General features: G+C 41.6%; 1 protein-coding gene across 1 annotated transcript in view; it reads right to left on the reverse strand.

The window, feature by feature from the left end:
- LOC126260772 (sorbitol dehydrogenase-like) overlaps positions 1-23,780 on the reverse strand; it is a 146,702-nt gene that overhangs the window by 55,603 nt on the left and 67,319 nt on the right. The gene's annotated exons all lie outside the window — the stretch shown is intronic.

Genomic DNA, 23,780 nt, shown 5'->3' on the forward strand with positions numbered 1-23,780 from the left:
AGACCTGCACCCACACATGTGGCTTTTGGCTGTGTCAAATGGATCAAAGTCACAAAGTGCAGGCAGTGTGGGGAGAGTTGCGATATGTACTGGCCACCACAGTCCAGTAATCATTTTATCAAAGGCTGTGGTTTCTATGTGATGTGTTTCTGTACAAAATCATGTGCTGATTTAGAGTTCTAGATTCACATACTTTTCTGTTCACATAATTTCTTTGTAATCTTCCACTGATGTATCAATACCCTTATGTATTGTGATATATTGTGAAATTTTGAACATTTGTAAGTGTAAACTTGTACTGTTATTGTTAATTGTAGGCTTAAACATAATTGTGATCTTTCAAAATTCTTAAGAACAGTAGGTCTGTCCTTGTTAAAAACAATGACACTCTAATTTCATTGTACAATTACATGAGAAACAGGTTATTTTGAGAATTTTTGAATGCTTGCAAAACTAGATATTCGTGAGTTACCAATACAGGTGTTTTGGATACATAATTTATTTCATAGCAAATTAGCATTCGTGATTCACAGATCTGCCAAAGAATACATCAGCCTTGAAATTCATTGCACATCAGCAACAAATAAACATACGTTTCTGAGAATTTTTGGAAGCTACCATTGCCCTTTGCATAATCTGTGACTAATAATGTAGTAAATCAGCGTTTCTGATATAGTTACTGTAGCAGATTCTCTACCTAAGATATTGTGTTACATCTAGTTTTCCCTCAAAGAGGAGCAGCCCTACATTTATCTGAATATATCATAAATTAACTCTGTTTTCGAGATTGCTAACAATTATAACCATGGACCTTGCTGTTGGTGGGGAGGCTTGCGTGCCTCAGCGATACAGATGGCCGTACCGTAGGTGCAACCACAACGGAGGGGTATCTGTTGAGAGGCCAGACAAATGTGTGGTTCCTGAAGAGGGGCAGCACCCTTTTCAATAGTTGCAGGGGCAACAGTCTGGATGATTGACTGGCTGTGTAACACTAACCAAAATGGACTTTCTGTGCTGGTACTGGGAACGGCTGAAAGCAAGGGGAAACTACAGCCGTAATTTTTCCCGAGGGCATGCAGATTTAAGCAGAAATCATGATGGCATCCTCTTGGGTAAAATATTCCGGAGGTAAACTAGTCCCCCATTCGGATCTCTGGGCGGAGACTACTCAAGAGGACGTTGTTATCAGGAGAAAGAAAACTGGTGTTCTACGGATTGGAGCGTGGAATGTCAGATCCCTTAATCAGGCAGGTAAGTTAGAAAATTTAAAAAGGGAAATGGATAGTTTAAAGTTAGATATAGTGGGAATTAGTGAAGTTCGGTGGCAGGAGGGACAAGACTTCTGGTCAGGTGAATACAGGGTTATAAATACAAAATCAAATAGGGGTAATGTGGGAGTAGGTTTAATAATGAATAGGAAAATAGGAATGCGGGTAAGCTACTACAAACAGCATAGTGAACGCATTATTGTGGCCAAGATAGATACAAAGCCCACGCCTACCACAGTGGTACAAGTTTATATGCCAACTAGCTCCGCAGATGATGAAGAGGTTGATGAAATGTATGATGAGATAAAAGAAATTATTCAGATAGTGATCATCATCATCATCATCATCATCATCATTATTTAAGACTGATTGTGCCTTTCAGCGTACAGTCTGGAGCATAGCCACCCTTATAAAGTTCCTCCATGATCCCCTATTCAGTGCTAACATTGGTGCCTCTTCTGATGTTAAACCTATTACTTCAAAATCATTCTTAACCGAATCCAGGTACCTTCTCCTTGCTCTGCCCCGACTCCTCCTACCCTCTACTGCTGAACCCATGAGTCTCTTGGGTAACCTTGCTTCTCCCATGCGTGTAACATGACCCCACCATCTAAGCCTGTTCGCCCTGACTGCTACATCTATAGAGTTCATTCCCAGTTTTTCTTTGATTTCCTCATTGTGGACACCCTCCTGCCATTGTTCCCATCTACTAGTACCTGCAATCATCCTAGCTACTTTCATATCCGTAACCTCAACCTTATTGATAAGGTAACCTGAATCCACCCAGCTTTCGCTCCCATACAACAAAGTTGGTCGAAAGATTGAACGGTGCACAGATAACTTAGTCTTGGTACTGACTTCCTTCTTGCAGAAGAGAGTAGATCGTAGCTGAGCACTCACTGCATTAGCCTTGCTACACCTCGCTTCCAGTTCTTTCACTATGTTGCCATCCTGTGAGAATATGCATCCTAAGTACTTGAAACCGTCCACCTGTTCTAACTTTGTTCCTCCTATTTGGCACTCAATCCGTTTATATTTCTTTCCCACTGACATTACTTTCGTTTTGGAGATGCTAATCTTCATACCATAGTCCTTACATTTCTGATCTAGCTCTGAAATATTACTCTGCAAACTTTCAATCGACTCTGCCATCACAACTAAGTCATCCGCATATGCAAGACTGCTTATTTTGTGTTCACATATCTTAATCTCACCCAGCCAGTCTATTGTTTTCAACATATGATCCATAAATAATATGAACAACAGTGGAGACAGGTTGCAGCCTTGTCTTACCCCTGAAACTACTCTGAACCATGAACTCAGTTTACCGTCAACTCTAACTGCTGCCTGACTATCCATGTAAAGACCTTTAATTGCTTGCAAAAGTTTGCCTCCTATTCCATAATCTCGTAGAACAGACAATAACTTCCTCCTAGGAACCCGGTCATTTGCCTTTTCTAGATCTATAAAGCATAGATACAATTCCCTGTTCCACTCATAACACTTCTCTATTATTTGTCTTAAGCTAAAGATCTGGTCCTGACAACCTCTAAGAGGCCTAAACCCACACTGATTTTCATCCAATTGCTCCTCAACCAATACTCGCACTTTCCTTTCAACAATACCTGAGAAGATTTTACCCACAACGCTGATTAAAGAGATACCTCTGTAGTTGTTACAATCTTTTCTGTTTCCATGTTTAAAGATTGGTGTGATTACTGCTTTTGTCCAGTCTGATGGAACCTGTCCCGACTCCCAGGCCATTTCAATTATCCTGTGTAGCCATTTAAGACCTGACATTCCACTGTATTTGATGAGTTCCGACTTAATTTCATCCACCCCAGCTGCTTTATTGCACTGCAATCTATTAACCATTTTCTCCACTTCCTCAAACGTGATCCTATTTCCATCATCATTCCTATCCCATTCTACCTCGAAATCTGAAACATTACTGATCGTATTTTCACCTACATTGAGCAGCTCTTCAAAATATTCCCTCCATCTGCCCAAGGCATCCACAGGATTCACCAGCAGTTTTCCTGACCTGTCCAAAATACTTGTCATTTCCTTCTTACCTCCCTTTTTAAGACTGCTAATTACACTCCAGAATGGTTTTCCAGCAGCTTGACCCAATGTCTCCAACCTGTTTCCAAAGTCTTCCCAAGATTTCTTCTTGGATGCTGCAATTATCTGTTTGGCTTTGTTTCTTTCTTCAACATAACTTTCTCTGTCTACCTGAGTTCTAGTTTGTAGCCATTTTTGATACGCCTTCTTTTTCCTTTTACAGGCTGCCTTGACTGTGTCATTCCACCAAGCTGTTTGCTTCCTCCTACTTTTACACACTACTGTTCCAAGACATTCTTTAGCCACTTCTAGTACTGTGTCCCTGTACCTTGTCCATTCCTTTTCCAATGACTGTAATTGACTACATTCAACTAACTGGTACCTTTCTGAGATCGCTGTTATGTACTTGTGCCTGATTTCCTTATCCTGAAGTTTCTCCACTCTTATCCTCCTACATATGGACCTGACCTCCTGCACTTTCGGCCTCACAATCCCAATTTCACTACAGATTAAATAATGATCAGTGTCATCAAAGAATCCCCTGAATACACGTGTGTCCCTCACAGCCTTCCTGAATTCCTGATCTGTTATTATATAGTCAATGACAGATCTGGTTCCCCTGCTTTCCCAAGTATACCGGTGAATGTTCTTATGTTTAAAAAAGGAGTTTGTGATTACTAAGCCCATACTGGCACAGAAATCCAAGAGTAGCTTCCCGTTCCCGTTGGCCTCCATATCCTCTCCAAATTTACCCATAACCTTTTCATACCCTTCTGTTCGATTTCCAATCCTGGCGTTAAAATCACCCATGAGCAGAACACTGTCCTTGTCCTTTACTCTAACAACTACATCACTGAGTGCCTCATAAAAACTATCCATCTTATCTTGATCAGTCCCTTCACAATGCGAATATACTGACACAATCCTAATTTTCTTGCTAGACACTGTCAAATCTATCCACATCAGTCGTTCGTTTACATACCTTATTGCAACTACACTGGGTTCCATTTCTTTCCTGATGTAAAGCCCTACACCCCATTGTGCTATTCCTGCTTTGACTCCTGACAAGTAGACCTTGTATTCTCCCACTTCCTCTTCTTTCTCACCCCTTATCCGAATGTCACTAACAGCTAAAACGTCCAGCCCCATCTTACTTGCAGCCTCTGCCAGCTCTACCTTCTTCCCAGAGTAGCCCCCATTGATATTAATAGCTCCCCCTCTCATTACCATTTGTTTGCCAAGTCGTATCTTAGGAGTCCCTGGTTTGTCAGTTAGAGGTGGGACTCCGTCACCTCCAAAGGTCCGAGGCATTTTGCTCTGATTGTTGCCAGCATCATATTTAAAGTACCAGGGAAGCAGGTTGCTAGCCTTACTTGCCCCGAGTCCCATTGGGTTTTACCCCTAACGGCTGAGGGACTAACCGGTGGATTTGGTAGTCTTTGCCGTATGAGCACAAAGGTGACCACGACTCAGAATATGTCCGAGATGCCCAGCCTTATTCCAAAGTAACTGGTATCCCGACTGTCGGGACCACTTACTTGGCCACTCATACGTTGCCCGTGGTTCATGAACTAGGACATGACTACAGGAACCCACACCATGAACCACAAATAGTGAAGGGAGACAAAAATTTAATAGTCATGGGTGACTGGAATTCAATAGTAGGAAAAGGGAGAGAAGGAAATGTAGTAGGTGAATATGGATTGGGGGGAAGAAATGAAAGAGGAAGCCGCCTGGTAGAATTTTGCACAGAGCATAACTTAATCATAGCTAACACTTGGTTCAAGAACCATAAAAGAAGGTTGTGTACATGGAAGAAGTCTGGAGATACTGGAAGGTGTCAGATAGATTATATAATGGTAAGACAGAGATTTAGGAACCAGGTTTTAAATTGTAAGACATTTCCAGGGGCAGATGTGGACTCTGACGACAATGTATTGGTTATGAACTGTAGATTAAAACTAAAGAAACTGCAAAAATGTGGGAAATTGAGGAGATGGGACCTGCATAAACTGAAAGAACCAGAGGTTGTAGACAGCTTCAGGGAGAGCACTAGGGAACAATTGACAAGAATGGGGGAAAGAAATACAGTAGAAGAAGAATGGGTAGCTTTGAGAGACGAACTAGTGAAGATAGCAGAGGATCAAGTAGGTAAAAAGATGAGGGCTAATAGAAATCCTTGGGTAACAGAAGAGATATTGAATTTAATTGATAACAGGAGAAAATATAAAAATGCAGTAAATGAATCAGGCAAAAAGGAATACAAACGTCTCAAAAATGAGATCAACAGGAAGTGCAAAATGGCCAAGCAGGGATGGCTAGAGGACAAATGTAAGGATGTAGAGGCACATATCACTAGGGTTAAGATATATACTGCCTACAGGAAAACTAAAGAGACATTTGGAAGAAAGAGAGCCACTTGCATGAATATCAAGAGCTCAGATGGAAAGCCAATTCTAAGCAAAGAACGGAAAGCAGAAAGATGGAAGGAGTATATAGCGGATCTATACAAGGGCGATGTTCTTGAGGACAATATTATAGAAATGGAAGAGAATGTAGATGAAGATGAAGTAGGAGATATGATACTATGTGAAGAGTTTGACAGAGCACTGAAAGACCTAAGTCGAAACAAGGCCCCGGGTGTAGACAACATTCCATTAGAACTACTTACAGCCTTGGGAGAGTCAGGTCTAACAAAACTCTACCATCTGGTGAGCAAGATGTATGAGACAGGTGAAATACCCTCAGACTTCAAGAAGAATATAATAATTCCAATCCCAAAGAAAGCAGGTGTTGACAGATGTGAAAATTACCGAACTATCAGTTTAATAAGCCACTGCTGCAAAATACTAACATGAATTCTTTACAGATGAATGGAAAAACTGGTCAAAACGGACCTCTGGGAAGATCAGTTTGGATTCCGTAGAAATGTTGGAACACATGAGGCTATACTGACCCTTCGACTTATCTTAGAAAATAGATTAAGGAAAGGCAAACCAACATTTCTAGCATTTGTAGACTTAGAGAAAGCTTTTGACAATGTTGACTGGAATACTCTCTTTCAGATTCTGAAGGTGCCAGGGGTCAAATAGAGGGAGCGAAAGGCTATTTACAATTTATACAGAAACCAGATGGCAGTTATAAGAGTTGAGGAGCATGAAAGGGAAGTGGTGGTTGGGAAGGGAGTGAGACAGGGTTGTAGCCTATCCCCAATGTTATTCAATCTCTATATTGAGCTAGCAGTAGAGGAAACAAACGAAAAATTCGGAGTAGGAATTACAATCCATGGAGAATAAATAAAAACTTTGAGGTTCGCCGATGACATTGTAATTCTGTCAGAGACAGCAAAGAACCTGGAGGAGCAGTTGAGCGGAATGGACAGTGTCTTGAAAGGATGATATAAAATGAACATCAACAAAAGCAAAACGAGGATAATGGAATGTAGTCGAATTAAATCAGGTGATGCTGAGGGTATTAGATTAGGAAATGAGACACTTAAAGTAGTAAATGAGTTTTGCTATTTGGGGAGCAAAATAACTGATGGTCGAAGTAGAGAGGATATAAAATGTAGACTGGCAATGGCAAGGAAAGTATTTCTGAAGAAGAGAAATTTGTTAACATCGAGTATAGATTTAAATGTGAGGAAGTCATTTCTGAAAGCATTTGTGTGGAGTGTAGCCATGTATGGAAGTGAAACGTGGACAATAAATAGTTTAGACAAGAAGAGAATAGAAGCTTTCGAAATGTGGTGCTACAGAGGAATGCTGAAGATTAGATGGGTAGATCACGTAACTAATGAGGAAGTATTGAATAGAATTGGGGAGAAGAGGAGATGGTGGCACAACTTGACAAGAAGATGGGACCGGTTGGTAGGACATTTTCTGAGGCATCATGGGATCACAAATTTAGCATTGGAGGGCAGCGTGGAGGGTAAAAATCATAGAGGGAGACCAAGAGATGAATACACCAAGCAGATTTAGAAGGATGTAAGTTGCAGTAGGTACTGGGAGATGAAGAATCTTGCACAGGATAGAGTAGCATGGAGAGCTGCATCAAACCAGTCTGGACTGTAGAGCACAACAACTATAATCAACATAAAAATAGGAAACTAGTTGTTTTTACCTCAGGTTTTTGTGTTGCCTTAATAGAAATCTTGTTTTGCGTATTTGCTTCAATTCTCATAGGGAAATGGCAGCTGTTTAGCTTAACACATTAAAAGATAATCAGCAGGGTTATTATAAAGTTATTTATTCACTGGCTTGTAATACATTGCACTACCCAAAATGCAGCCCCACTGTGAATGTTTTCAAACATGGGATGAGTTGATAGATGTTCATAAGCAGCTGGAAATCACCCAGACTACTGTCAAACGATTTGCAGATGCTGCAAATTGGTATGTTGGAAGAGCTCCTTCGAGTCGTGTACCTGTGATACCTGTACCAGAGGTACTATCCCCTCCTGTAGATCCTTTCTCCTCTGCAGAAAGTGTTTAAGATCTGCCATTACTTGTCCAATTGCCTGTGAGCAGCATGTCAGTGGTAATCTAGGCATCCTGTACAGGATGGATGGGGACCAAGGAGGACTCAGGCTGTTGTACCAATCCCCCAACCACCAAGTTTGAGTTTCACTGAAACTGAAACTATGTCAGTGGGACTCACTTCACCTGTTTTGGGGAAACCTGTTTTGTACTGTGTCAGGAGGAGCCAAACGCAAAAGGGTACAGGTCTATTAATCGTCAGCAGTTCAGACATATGGTGAATAACGGTACCACTTAGAGAAATGGCAGCAGGTGACAGGAAAGGACACCTGGTGCACTCAGTATGTATCCCTGGGGGGCTCATTCAACATGTTGAAGAGGATATTCCATCAGCATTGAGGGAACAGGGTGCAACCAACTGCAGATTGTGGAACATGTTGGAACAAATGATGCCTGTCGTCTGTGCTCTGAGGTCATTCTGGGGTCATTTCAGTGACGCAGAGAAGGTTGAGAAGATGAGCCTTGTGCTGACCTCCTGGACTTGCACCGTAGGACGGAGACCTGTGGGTTCTCACTAAATGGGTCAGGTGTGCACCACACGTCACGGGCTACTACTCAGGTAGCTGACTGTTTGTGGGATGCTCACAAGGGTTTTTTAGATTACATGACTCTCCATCCAGTCCAGATAATAATACCTATAGGAAACCCAGAAATAGCAGTGTAATGTACCAGAGTACCTAGCGTGCGCTTGTATGTGATGGAGACACTTAACATATATAATGTCACCTCTCTCGGACGCCTATGTGCTACTTATGACAATTTTGTAAGGCCTGCACGTTATAGGCAGCTATTAATATCACCATTATTTGCCTGTATCTGTCCTAAGATCTGATGATGGCGGCTTTAGTTTCCCTGAAACTGGTAATCATGAAATAAAAAGAATTACTGCAATCTTGGCTACCAGTTTTTTGTTTTACAGATATCAGTGTAAGATCAAAAGGAATGCCTTCCACAGGTCAGAGTATTAAAATTCTAATGGTAAACTGCTGAACTGGTGACTGTAATATCAACGAGTCATTGTTGTAATCAGCCAACTCATACAAATACCTGGGTATAACACTTTGTAGGCACATGAAGTGGAACGATTCAATCATTGGTAAAGCAGGTCGTAGACTTTAGTTTATTGGCAGAATACTGGGGGAATGCAGTCAATCTACAAAGGAGATTGCTTACAAATCATTCCTACAACCAGTTATAGAATATTGCACAAGTGTGTAGGATCCGTACCAGATAGGACTAACAGAGGATATTCAATGTATACCGAGAAGGGCAGCAAAAATGGTCAAAGGTTTTTTTAATCTGTGGAAGAGTGTCACAGAGATACTGAAAGAACTGAACTGGGAAACTCTCGAAGATAGACGTAAACCATCTCGAGAAAGTCTATTAACAAAGTTTTAAGAACTGGCTTCAAATGATTACTCTATGAATATATTACAACCCCCTACATATCACTCACATAGGGATTGTGAGGCTAAGGTTAGAGTAATCACTGCAAGCAAAGAGGCAGTCAGACAATCATTCTTCCAACGTTCCATACATGAAAGGAATAGGAAGAAACCCTAATACCTGATACAATGGTATGTACCCTCAGCTGTACACCTGACGGTGGTTTGCAAACTATTGATGTAGATGTAAATGTAGATGGATGGCATTTGAGGATACATTTGCATGCGCTGTAGGAGGGTGATTTTAAATGGTTCAAATGGCTCTGAGCACTATGGGACTTAACATCTGTGGTCATCAGTCCCCTAGAACTTAGAACTACGTAAACCTAACTAACCTAAGGACATCACACACATCCATGCCCGAGGCAGGATTCAAACCGGCGACCGTAACGGTCACGCAGTTCCAGACTGAAGCGCCTAGAACCGCATGGCCACACTGGCCGGCGAGGGTGATTTCATAGAATGCTTGCGTTTCTAGTGTATGTGAGTGCCAACCAGCATACTTGTTTGTGTGTAACCTAACAGTTATTATTATTTCTACATCTACATCTAAGTGGCTACTCTGCAGATCACACTTTAAGTGCCTGGCAAAGGGTTTATCGAACCACCTTCACAATAATTCTGTTATTCAACTCTCAAAGAGCACACAGAAAAAATAAGTAGCTATGTCTTTCCATCTGAGTTTCTGATTTCCCTTTTTTATAATGACCATTTCTCCCTAAGTAGGTCAGCATTAATGAAATATTTTCGAATTCAGAAGAGAGATCTGGTGATTGAGATTTCATGAGAAGATCCTGCCACTATGAGAAATGCCTTTGTTTTAATGATGCCCACTCCAAATCCTGTATTTGTCTGTGACACTCTCTCCTCTATTTCTTGATACTACAAAATGTATTGTGCTTCTATAAACTTAATCAGACTTTTAATTTCTAAGTACACCAATTAGAATATGAAGCTTATTGTAATTTTAAATTGTTATTCTTGTGAAAAAAGCCATTTCAGTGGGTGGACTGGAAACTTTTAGCCATTTTGTTTAGCGACCAGTTTTCATCGCCCTGTATGCTGGGGCAAACAGAATCCCAACATAACTAGTTTAGCATCCTGGAGTCTTTGTATGGAGAGGTATCACTGAAGAGAAACATACTACATAATTTCTCTGCTAGTACACCTGCTGGAAAGTATGAGGTGACCCTGTGTTTCAAAATAGTGGCCTCCGTTTCCCCTTATTACAGTATGATCGTAATGAAAAATAATGTATTTCTTGGATGCCAAAGATCACATCCACTTATAGCAGATTTTAACCAAATCTTAATTTAAAAAATGCAGAACAGAAAAAAATATGATCATGTAAAAGGGCCAGACAGATTACATGAACTCCCAGTACGACAAAAAGAGCGGAGGTGTGAATCTGTCAAGTCTCCATTACCCACCACCTCAGACCTTCAGCCAGGTTTCATGTTCAGGATCTATAGAGCCCTAGTCTGAAGTTATGGTGTGATCCCAACCAGGAGAAGTTTTCAGATAGTTAACCCACAAAAATAGTACTTTGGAGCAATTTTCAAATTAAAATCCTATAGCAAGGTGTGATAGTCTGCTCAAATGCAGATTTATTCCAGACATACATTAATTACAAAGTGTGTGGTACCCACAGTGCTAGTTGCATTAGTGAGTAATGTCAAAGGATACATAACAGAAAAGAAGACACACACAATATTTATGAACCCCACATCACTGTGTCTCTGTGTTCATACAAGTATCACAGGTCACTACATTATATTGCCTTGTACATAAACAAAATCAGTTGAAAATTAACCAATGGGGATGCCTCACTTTATTTCTTTTTACAAGTGTAAGTCAAAGGCTTATGGTCTGTATATATACCAAATTTTTGACCTCCCAAGTAATGTTTTGATTTTTTGATAGCAGCATATAATTCAAAGTTGTATGTCACCCACTGTTGTTGGGAGGGTGACAGTTTGTGGCTATAAAATAAGAGTGGTTGCCAACAATGGTTTACTGACTATTGCAGTACTGTCCAATAGTGTTAGCAAAGGCATCAACCATTAATGTCACTGGAGGTTGCACTATAGAATGTGCCAATTCTGTAGCGTCTGCTATTGCCATATTTATGGTCTGGAAAGCAGAGCCTGTTTCGATAGTCCACTTTAATCTGTCATTTTGGTTTTGGTGCTCCCTTAAGAAGTTCATTTAAAGGAGCTGTAATCAGAGTATGATTGGAAATGAAACGTCAGTAAATATTTACAACACCCAGAAACTGACAAAGCTCTCTAGTTGTCACTGGATGAGGGTCTGTGATTATAGCTTGTATTTTATCTTGAGGAGAGTATATGCTATTTGCGTCTATAGTGCATCCTGGGGAATGAACTTCTCTTGCCGCAAAAATACATTTTGGAGGGTTTATTACTAGACTGTGCACACTTAAATGGTCAAACAACAGTTAAATGCTGTAAATGTTCCTCCTCAGATGTCAAATTTACAAGAACATCATCTGTGTAGATGTAGCAGGAACAGAAGTCTCACATGACCTCATCCATGAAATTCTGGAATGTTTGCATTGTGTTACAGAGATTGAACAGCATTCTTGTAAACACTAACTGTCTAAAAAGTCTAGTGACAGTTATTTTAAGGATGTCCCATGGCTACAGATATCTGGTAATACGCATACACTGAGTTGATGTGGAAAAGATTGTCTTACTATGCACTTTGGTGGAGAAGTCCTCTATATACATATTGGGATACCAGTCCAGAATGGTCCTTGAGTTTAACTGGTGGTAGTCACCGCTTGAATGCCAACCATTGTTCTTCTCTGGACCAACGTGCAATGGGGCAGTCCAGCTGCTACTTGAAGTTTGACATAAGCTTTATGCTAACATATTGCAAAATTCCTGGTTGACTATTTTTAGCTTTTCAGCATTGTAGCGTTTGGGACAGAATAGGTAGGTGGGCTCAGAGTGGTGAGAATGTGATGCACTGTTGTATGCTTAACTGCTGGTAATGTAGGTAACTGCCTCGTAATTTCAGGGAAATCCTTCAACAGTCACGTATATTGTGTATCCTCGGTGATCACACATATCGTCATGGGGGCAGTGTAATTGACATTTCCTTGAGCATTTAGATTTGTCGTCACATCAATCAAATGCTGACACTGCAGGTCAGGAAACAAATCATCGAAGGACAGGAAATCTGCCTCCAAGATTGTCTGCAAGATGTCGGTCACTGTGAACTGCCATTCAAACATTCGACAGAGGCAAAGATTGAGTATATATATGAAGACAGTAACTGTTCTCATCAGAACAGAATACTGTTGATGACCGTGCAGCTTTTCCCTGGAATAAATGATGACTAACTGAAACCCTCAGCTGCCGACAGGTGTTGTTGGTATACCTCGATGTGGACAGCTGAAAATGTGTGCCCCGACCGGGACTCGAACCCGGGATCTCCTGTTTACATGGCAGATGCTCTATCCATCTGAGCCACCGAGAACACAGATGAATAGCGCGACTGCAGGGACTTATCCCTTGCACGCTTCCCGTGAGACTCACATTCCCAACTGTCCACAATTCTACATATGTAATGTACCTTACAGACATTTACCCATTCACTCTTTACTCACGCACGCTTTGGCGATTCCCGTAAGAGGTATACCAACAACACCTGTCGGCAGCTGAGGGTTTCAGTTAGTGATAATTTATTCCAGGGAAAACTGCACGGTCATCAACAGTATTCTGTTCTGATGAGAACAGTTACTGTCTTCATATATATAGTTAAAAGGCTATCCAGCCATTGACCTTCGTCTGTGCAAATGTGCACAGGTTGCCCAAACTCTTACGTGAATCGCCAAAGCGTGTGCGAGTATTGAGTGAATGGGCAGATGTCTGTAAGGTACATTACATATGTAGAATTGTGGACAGTTGGGAATGTGAGTCTCACGGGAAGCGTGCAAGGAATAAGTCCCTGCAGTCGCGCTATTCATCTGTGTTCTCAGTGGCTCAGATGGATAGAGCATCTGCCATGTAAGCAGGAGATCCCAGGTTCGAGTCCCGGTCGGGGCACATATTTTCAGCTGTCCACATCGAGGTATACCAACATCACCTGTCGGCAGCTGAGGGTTTCAGTTAGTCATCATTTATTCCAAAGATTGAGTATTAATGTAAGTTGCCCACAGGTCTTTATTTTCAAGTCCTTGGTGGTGTATAAGTAATAATCATCACAGTTGAGATGCGGTAATTTAGTTCCTGGATACACACCGACACTTCAGCTCCTGAGTCCATTAAATATTGCACCTGCGTTCTGTGATCTGCGACGAATAATCATTGTGTATTACTATTTGAGGCAGCTGTAGCTGCCACAGATTCTGTGTTGTGCTTCCATTTATGTGGTGGTGTGCATTTTCATGCGTCCTTACCAGTTTTTTTTTTTATACCAATAGATGTTTAATGCCACAGACAAATTGTTATGACTTCACGACAAATGTTGATGTGGCCATTGTTTGATATATGATGTTTGCAATGGGGCAACTTGTGTAGTTCGTTGTGCTAGCTGATACTGCAATGATGTTAAAGTCACTGCAACTGTGTTATCGTGTTGTGTCATCAGCATTGCAATGCTTGTTGAGGAATATATGTCTGTGATCTTATCTGCTGTTTATGCTAATGCATTGAGGTCCCTGGACATACTGTAAGAATTCTCTGTGCATTGAGAGGTAACATCAACAACCAGACATTACACAACACATCATCACTGACTGTGTTGCTGGCTCTTGGGCACAAGCACCATAGAGCTGCAATGGAGCGTGGTCTCCTAGTTTCTCTGTCTATAGAAATTTCTCAAGGTATTTTGCTTCCAACTGAGGCAGGCATGTAATCAGAGCATTCTTTATAGCAGCATGCTGTTCCACTTCTAGTGGTGTCACGAGGATGTCTTGCATCTTGGTGGCCAAGTCTGCTTTTAGTGCTCTAACCATGTAACTACACTACATTTCATCTGACAAAATTTCCACTGAAATGAAGTGGCTCTGTAGCTGCACAAACCATAGTACTGGACTGTCCTGATAGATGGGAGGTGGTTTTCTCGTGACTCTTCCGATCATTCCGCTACCGTGGGCTGGCTCAATAATAGCTGCTAAATTATTTATTTGCATGTGAAAATGAACCCAACACGGCTGGCGTGCAAGTAACACACATATATGTTCTGACGCAACTTGGAACATTGAAGCTGGCAGGGTGGTACTAATGTATTCGTATCAGGTCTAATTCTGTATAGTACCTACACCATTCAGGCATATAACGTACTCTACACAATACTGGATTCAGTATTGCTTACACAAATCTGATGAATTACCAAAATGTATGACAAAGGCCAGACACCAGCCAAAACCCGTAGTCCTCTCCCAGTAATCACTCACATAACATCTATGTCTCATCTGTCTATAAAACTCAGCAGGAGTCATTCACTATGCTAACATTTCCAAGAGTGTACACATATCGATATCCACAAAAACTTAGTAATGTCAGTGCCTAAGAATTCACTAGTGAATTCTCTAATTCAAGTTTGCAAATCAGTAGGAAAGTTTTACTACTATTTCCATTGAAAGGATTAATTGTTGTACGTAACAGCTTTCATTAAGGACTGGACTGAGTGAATATCTCTGTGGAATTTTTGTGACAGATTACTGCAAGACACTGCATTTACTGATGCAAATGTGAACTATGTTCTGTGACACATTCAATAATTTTTTTGAGACTTTTATAGCAACAGTCGATCCATTGATAGCATTTCTGAAGACTCTGCTTCGAGAAAATTCTAAATTTTAATTAAAATAAGTAAAATGATGAGTTTGAGGTACAATAGGATATTATTAATATTAATGAATTTCTCATAAAACAATGGTTAGATCGGTGTGTATGTAGCTGTTATCAAGGTAATGGTGATGCTTCTATAGAATAAATTATCAGTATCATTGTGTATGACTGTGAGCATGAGAGAATGAGATTTAGGCCGGGGCAATACAAGGTTCTCCCATAAATAACCAACTTTTTTTGCTAAATTTTATATTTTTTCAATACATTTATCTACTGGCATATTATATCTATACAAAAAATCTGAAGAGCCTATTTAGACTTAACATTCTCTTAAGATTCTCATTTAGAGTGTTGTGGTTTAATTTGTGTAATTAGTTTTCATTAGGGCACTGATAATTAAAAGTTACAGTTAATCAAAATTAGCACATTAGTTCATTACTCGCAAAAACCTATGAACTAATCAGCGTAATTACATAAAGTGACCTTCCCCATTCAAAAGTTAAGCAATCCCACTTTACCTGCAAAGTATTTTACATTACCTAAAACTAATTATCTTCTGCAGTAATTATCATCAAATTCATATCCAGCACTGTTTTCCATTACAGATTTCTTCACAACCACTGTTAGATTCCAAACTTTGGCTACATATTTTTCTTACCTTAATTTTTCTGTGTACTATGACATATAGCATTGATTGATTAACTCACTAATTAATAATTTTGTGATATTTACTGTGGTTTGCAATGTGGCAGTCATTCAGGTAAATGAGGGGAATTACATTGTAAAAGAAAAATATTGCCCATATATTTTATAAATCTGTACAAGTAACATTTTCTGTAATCCAAAATTGCATTTGTTCTTGTAGTTCATCAAAAACTGTAAATTGCAATATAGCAAAATTTTAAAGCCTTGTGCAGTTTTCAGAATAACAATTTCTTCCTACATCCATCTATAAGTAGTCAGAAATAAGCAAAAATAGTGCAGTACATGGTTGAAACTAAATGAGTAACATCTATATAATAATGAAAATAATCAATTATTGATAATTAATGTAAAGGGGAAGATAAAAAATTTACTCATCAAGTACTGGCAGGGGAACACACAAACAAAAGGGTTTTAACTTTTACAAGCTTTTGAAGCCAGTGGCCCCTTCTTCTGGCAGAAAAATTGAAGGAGAAGGAAAAGAGGTGAAGATAAAGGACTGGAGAGGTTTAGGGAATGGGGTACAGTTCAGAAAGGTCACCCAGAACCTCTAGCCAGGGGAGACTTACTGGATGGGATGATAAGGAAAGACTGATTGTTGGAACTGCACCAGACGAGATTTGAAGACCTGAGAGCTTAAAGGTGGAAGACAGGATAATATGCACGGCTGTGTCTGATCTTGTATATATGTAACTTGCATAGAAATAAGAAGTTGTTCACTGTATTAAAACCTTTTGTCAGATCGCGGAATGTTCCTGCGACATTTCTACCTGTATCTAATGAGGATCATATGTTTTAACTAAACTCATTGTTTTCATTTAAAGTGCTCTTTCCTTGTTGGAATCCAAACTGGTTTTCTAAAATTATGTCATTTACAGTAAGAAATTTTTGAATTTGTTTTGCTGCAATCTTTTCAAGCACTTTAGAAAGCAACAGCAGAAGAGAGATAGTGTGGTAACTGCCCATATCGTCTGTTGATCCTTTGTGAATTGTGGTTTTATCTCGGCATATCTTAACACATTTGAAAAACATTCCTATTCAAAATATTGATTTATGAAAACTGATAATGGTCGTCAAATAATATTATACACTCTCTTAATTACTGATGTGGGTATTTCATCCCACCCAGATGAGCTTTTCTTTTTTAAAGACAAAATTCCATTTTCCACATCTCTTGGGTGATTTTCTTCAAACTGTTTGAAATATGTGTTCAGGTTGTTTTCCAGGCTTATGAAATTTACATTCTCTTTATAGGCTGCTATATGTACATCCATCACTAAATTTAAGAAGAATTCATTGAAAAAATTTGATATCTGAACAGGGTTTATCACAGTCTTATTTGCAAGTCTGATTTTTGAAATCTCATAACTTTTAACTTTTGCTCCTTGTTCTGACTGAACAACTGACCACATTGCTTTTGTCTTATTTCTATGTTGGAAGGTGAAAGTATTATTGGCCATTTTTAGCTTCAATTACAACTTTCCTGAATACAGCTTTATAGTGTTTGACATATTAAATAAAATAAGGATTTCTGCTTGGTTTTAACTCATTGTGGAATTTACTTTTTCTGGCACTAGAAATTGTTGTTCCTGGTGTAATCCACTTAAGTTTACTGCTTACTTTCTTTTGTCTAGAGGGGAAAAGATTAATTAATTTCAAAGGTTAAAGGGGGAATTAGATAACAGTAAATTATTATACCTTCCAGACTTTTCTTTACTTTTTTTGTATGAGCATTGATTCAAGTATTTATAGTTTGGGGGTGAAAATTTTTCAATTAGTAGAAACAGACACATAGATGGAACACAGAACAGTTGCATTTCCACCAGGTCTTAACATGGTCATGAGAAAAATTGGTGTGTTTATGAACTGGAAGCTTTTGCAACAGTTTTTGGATTCAGAAATTTTAGGGATATCTGTTTTTGGGTCACAAGACAATAGTTTACAAGTATCTCAAGGCCTTGAGTTTTCTACAACACTGTAGGCTGATGCATCCTAGGTTGACCAGATGGACATTATATTTACAGCAGTGGAACCGAAAAATTAGATAAATCAAAGGAAAGAACAATATTATAGCTGATGCTCTCCCTGGAATAACAGTAGGAAAAAGGAATAATGACATTCATGAAACAAATGGGGGTCATACAAGGTTGTTTATTCTACAGGGGCTAAACAATGAAAAATTGATTTAGCCTATTTGTAAAAACATCTGAATGGCAACAGATGAAGATACAAATTTGAGATTAAGTAAACATTATTACAATTCAATGGTGAGTTCAAGATTAAACAGTATTACAAAATATACAATGGTCTGTTATTCAGGAGGAAGTTTTTGGGTATACAAGAGCAACTGATTGTGGTGATTACAGTACCAGAAAAAAACTGTAGCTAAATTTCAGGAAACTGTAATTTTCAACAAGTTGTGGAAAAGAGCAAAGAAAACATTAGCTGAATGTGATACGGATAAAATAAAGGCTACTACTGTTCCATCTAAGTATTTAATGCATCCAGTACTTCCTAAGGCTCCAAGAGAATTAACTGCTGTTGATTTACTGGGACCATTGCCAATATGTTTTTGTAGTTCTGTATACTTTTTTAAAACACTGAATTTTACCCCAAAGAGAAAGCCATTACCAACACTATTGTAGAAAAACTAAAGAGTGCTTATTTTTAATACTATGATGATGAGGTCCCGTACTCCGAGGAGCATAGGGGACGATGCGGGAGACCCGCACCGCTGTACTAGGCAAGGTCCTAGTGGAGGTAGTTTGTCATTGTCTTCCTCCAACCATAATGGGTATGAATGATGATGATGATGATGATGATGATGACGATGATGATAACACAACAACACCCAGTCATTTTGAGGCAGGGAAAATCCCTGACCCCAGGGAAATCAAATCCGGGACCAAGTGCGCGGGAAGTGAGAATGCTACCGCAAGGCCACGAGCTGCGGACTTAATACTATGAGGTACCAAAATAACTTTTATCAGACAGTGGGGCACAATCTACATCTGAAAGATTTATGCAATGCTTGGGATTACACAAAAAAATTAATCACATAAAGATTTCCATCTACTTTCTATAAGGGAAGATGAGTGAAATGGTCTTGAAGGAAAACAGTTGATTATGCAGGACACACTGGTAAGGAACACTCTGCTTGGGCCAGTCATGTAGATAACTTTGAGACTATTATTAACAACGTATGGAATGCATCTACCAGATTTGCTCCTTATGAGCCAATGTTCAGAAAAAATGTTGTGGCATCGATAGTTCGTATCGACCACGAAACTTAATATCTGTGAACTCTAAGTGCTCTGTTGAGCCTTCATCTTAACTTTACTTTAGTCAGTTCTTTGTTATACTTCATTCTGTACGGACGCAGTGTCAAGTGTAAATATATACGAGCTATGATATATATGGGAATTAAGTTTTCTATATCGCAATTACTGATCCCGTTCCCATAGTGGTGACCCCGCAGTTCATTCGTGTTTCGTGTCTTCCGCACTGGTGTTCATGCAACAGGTTGTATGCACCACACAATGACCACGCCAAACAATGCCTTGTTCGAAGATGTGGAAGCACAGCTCCACTCACCGAGTTTCATTGTTTCTTCGCCAACTGCGTATTCATCATTTATGCACAGTAATTCGTGTTCTCAACCAACGATGTGTGCTAACCTCATTAATTTTCAACGGTCGACAATTATGCCATTAGAGCAAACAATGGACTCATGTTCTGCATCACTGGATTATGCCCATCCGACAGTGAAATGTGAACTGAACAATATTTCGAATTGTGTCTCTTCAAATCGAGTGTTTCAAGAACAAAGTGATTTGCTTTCGGTAACATGTGTTTAGCCACCCACCGGCATGCTACATCAGTTACTGCCAGGCCGTGTGCAGCACCGTCATTACTACAAACAGCGCCGGATCCATTCCACACACGTGGTGTTCCAGTTGTGTCCAATTTACATGCACAATTCAGTGTGCACAATTCATGCACTACAGGCATGTTATGCATCAGATAGTTTTCACGCGGGTGGCATTCCCAAACCCCCACCCCCATACCCCCCACACTTGCAGTGGTCCCCATTTCCGGTCGTTCAACTGCCTGCAGCTCCCACAGCACCTCCTGTGTCTGCCACGCTGGTCTCTCACCCTGTTCCGGAAGGGGGTCGTTTTCGTCCAGCACTCCTCACTCGAGGACCAGTTTCTGGGCCTCGCTTGTGTGCCGTCCATCCGCCTATTTCCACGGTACCATCTGTCCCTGCCGTGCCGTGTTTTCGTGACACACAGTCAACTATGCCAGCTGCAGTTACTACGGATTCGCTCACCTGATTTAAATCTGCATCTCCGCGCCGGCCTCTGACTTAACCTCAGTTCAGCCGCTGCCCCAGGAGACACCGAAGCTGCCGTCGTCACCCCCTCCTGTCTGCCCGCTGAAGCTACCACCCTCGTACGAGGACAACCTGGCATTGTGGCTCGCACTCGTCGAGCATCTGTTGAAGTTACATCATGTGTCTGACAACAACTCAAAGTTTCTCTGCCTCATCACACACCTCCATCGCCACTCGGACTTGATTTGTGACCTGCTCCTTTTGCCACCACCTGCACCAAAATACGAGTTTGCAAAGAAGACTATAATGGAACGACTTGCCTGCTCGTCACAAGAGTTAATAACCAAGATTCTCTACAAGGAGCACATGGGGCAATGCATCCCCTCACAACTCTGGTGCCACCTTCGACTGCTCGTGAACAAGCATACCATGCCTGATGCCATACTATGGGCTGTGTGGTCTCCCAAACTACCTCCCGATCTACAGATCCGTCTGTTACCACACTTGTTCTAGTCCATCGGCTCCCGCCTATGCATTGCTGACCAGTTGTATTCGCTGCTGCGCCAACATCAGCTGGTTCATTCAACACCATTCATCAGCACAGCTGCCCCCGCATACCAATCTTTGGCCAGCAGAGGCAGGGCTCGCTCTGCTGTCACCTCATCTACTTGTCCTGGCAGCATCGTCTCACTCTCTCCGCTGTCTATTTACTGGAACAAATCAACGAGGACGAACTGCCCGCACTGTCGCAGTCTCCACCTCCTCCTCACCCTGCTCACCCTTTCTGCTGGTACCACAATGTGTTCAGCGACAATGCCAAGAGGTGCAGGTTACCATGCCAACACCCAAACGCCCACCGCAGGAACTAAGAGACGCCGAGTGCTGCAGGGGACCTAACAGGCATCCTCTTACGTTACACTCCGTTCACTTGTCAGCTCGGCTGAATGGTCATCTCTATGTGACTGACATTGCGTCAGGTCTAGCTTTTCTGGTCAACACTGTGCTGATGTGTCGATCGTACCTACTTCGATGGCTCCACCCTCTTCTTCACAGACGAAGTCACTTCTATGAGCTGTCAACGCAAAGACGTTACCTACCTCAGGCTCAGTAAAGGTTATGGTGACTCCGTCTCCTTCTGTGGACATTCTACATTGCTGACATCGATGAACCGATCCTCAGTATGGATTTTTTGTCTCATTACGAACTATCTCTGAACGTCGTACAGGGTCAGTGCTCCACCATCCTGTGTGATGTGTTGGTGAATGTGCCAACACCTTGTAGATAGAGGAGGCCGAAAATACACGCTATCTAATGCAGACGGGCATGAATTCTGGAACAGGATAAGTAGTGAATTCTAATAAGAAAAGTATGCAGCTCCTCTAATACTTAACTTTTATTTATCCTTGTTGTGAATACAGCATTCTTGATGAGACATTTCATACGATAACTATCAAACTATGTAAGGCTAATGGCGCCTTGCTAAGTCATAGCCATTAACTTAGCTGAAGGCTATTCTGTCTCTCGGCAAATGAGAGCAAAGGCTTCGTCCGTATAGTTGCTAGCAACGTCGTCGTACAACTGGGGCGAGTTCTCGTACATCTCTCGAGACCTGCCGTGTGGTGGCGCTCGGTCTGCGATCACACAGTGGCGACACGCGGGTCCGACATGTACTAATGGACCGCGGCCAATTTAAGCTACCACCTAGCAAGTGTGGTGTCTGGCAGTGACACCACACTGTGAACACTCACATACCATGCACCCACACCTGTGTCCAACCCTCTGTTTCCACCGTAACATACGATATCATATGCGGGTGCTCTGCCCTCGCGGGCAACATTTTTACCAACCTTCTGTCAGAATATGACTTGGCGACGCAACTCCGCCAGGACAACGAGAAGCTGAAACAACCCATCGCATCCACTTACAGGGAGCTCGTCGCAGCTTGTACCTCACTTCTGCAACTGCATTCCACGGTGCCACCACCCAAACAAGACTGTTCGGCCAAGCCTAGCTCGAACTCTCACCAGGTTAGTCGACAAACTTTATTGCGTGTGACGTTCCAACCCCCCTGTTGCTCTCACCTCATCCAGTGCCGTGTGTTTCAAACAGTGCTGCTAATGACAGTCATATGCACATTGCGACCATGACCACCTCTTGGACAGCTACTGTGCGTGTTGATAAAAATTCCCCCTCACTCATTCATCGGCCACATGAGCCAGCGACCACTGTGGCCCCACGTGCGACGCTAGTGCTGCTCTCGCCCGCACTGGTTGTCCAGTACAAGGTTAACAGCAGACAGTCGCCGCCCATTCCCCTTCGATTAGCACTGCGTCTGCACCAACCTCCTCCACACAAGCACGGGCTGTGCTCCCGGAAGAGACATGTGACTTTCGTGCTACCTTTCCCCACTCGTGCTAACGGCTATGCCTCGTCACACCCTACTCATCCGAAGACTCGGCGCCAGGACATTAACCAATCTCATGTGCAGTTCTTAGTTTCTTCTGTCACTGATGGAACGACACACAAGATAGTTACCAATGCCGGCCCTCCTATTAGGCATAAGGTCCACGCCTCAACCCTATCAAGTTGCGCGTAGCCTGGCAGCAGATTAATGAACTTTTGGCAGCCGGTGTTCTGCAACCTTTAGACAGCAACTGGTCTTCACCAGTCCATGCCGTCCCCAAACACGATGGATCTTTTCGAATGTGCGGCCATTACAGACACTTAAATGCTCGTACCGTCATGGACAATTACCCAGTGCCGAACAACAATGACTTCACTCATATGTTATCTGGCACCACAATTTTCACTGTTATTGACTGTAAATGCACCTACCATCAGATTCCCATGGCGCCAGAAGACATTCCTAAGACGGCTATTATCACACCACTCAATTTATTCCAATATCACTTCATGCCGTTCGGCCTAAAGAACGCGGCGCAAATGTGGCAACATTTCATTGACTCTATCTTGCGACAGTTTGAGTTTTGCTTTGCTTATGTGAACGACATTCTGGTTTTCAGCAGCTCAGTGGAGGAATATGAAAATCATCTGTCTATGGTCCTCCAGACCTCGAACTCCAACGGCGTCGAGGTCAACAAAGACAAATTTCAGTTGCGCCAGGCATCAGTCTCCTTCCTAGGTTACACCATGTCCACTAACAGAACACAGCCTCCCAAATCTCGTGTGCAGGCTATCACGTCTCTGCTGCCCCTGGCTACTTAAAAAGAGCTACGCCATTTCCTTGGCACCATCAATTACTATCGTCGCCATCTGAATTCCGCCGCCGCCGTTCCTGCACCCCTGATGGACGTGCTGTCAGGTAAACAAACTTCCGATATCAAACTGGTACTAAGTTACGAGGGGAACGCTCCTCTGTGGCCGGACTGTGGGACTTTGGGAGGTGGTGGGAGACTGGAAAGATAAGGCACGGAAAATTTGTTTTTGTACAAGGATGGGAGGATAATTACGGTCAGTGAAGGCTTCAGTGAGACCCTCGGTATATTTAGAGAGGTACTGCTCGTCACTGCAAAGTCCCACAGTCTGGCCATAGAGGAGCATTCCCCTCGTAACTCACTACCATCCCGGACTGGAGCAACTGAATTA

This window comes from Schistocerca nitens, chromosome 5, assembly GCF_023898315.1.
Source record: "Schistocerca nitens isolate TAMUIC-IGC-003100 chromosome 5, iqSchNite1.1, whole genome shotgun sequence".
Lineage (NCBI taxonomy): Eukaryota > Metazoa > Arthropoda > Insecta > Orthoptera > Acrididae > Schistocerca > Schistocerca nitens.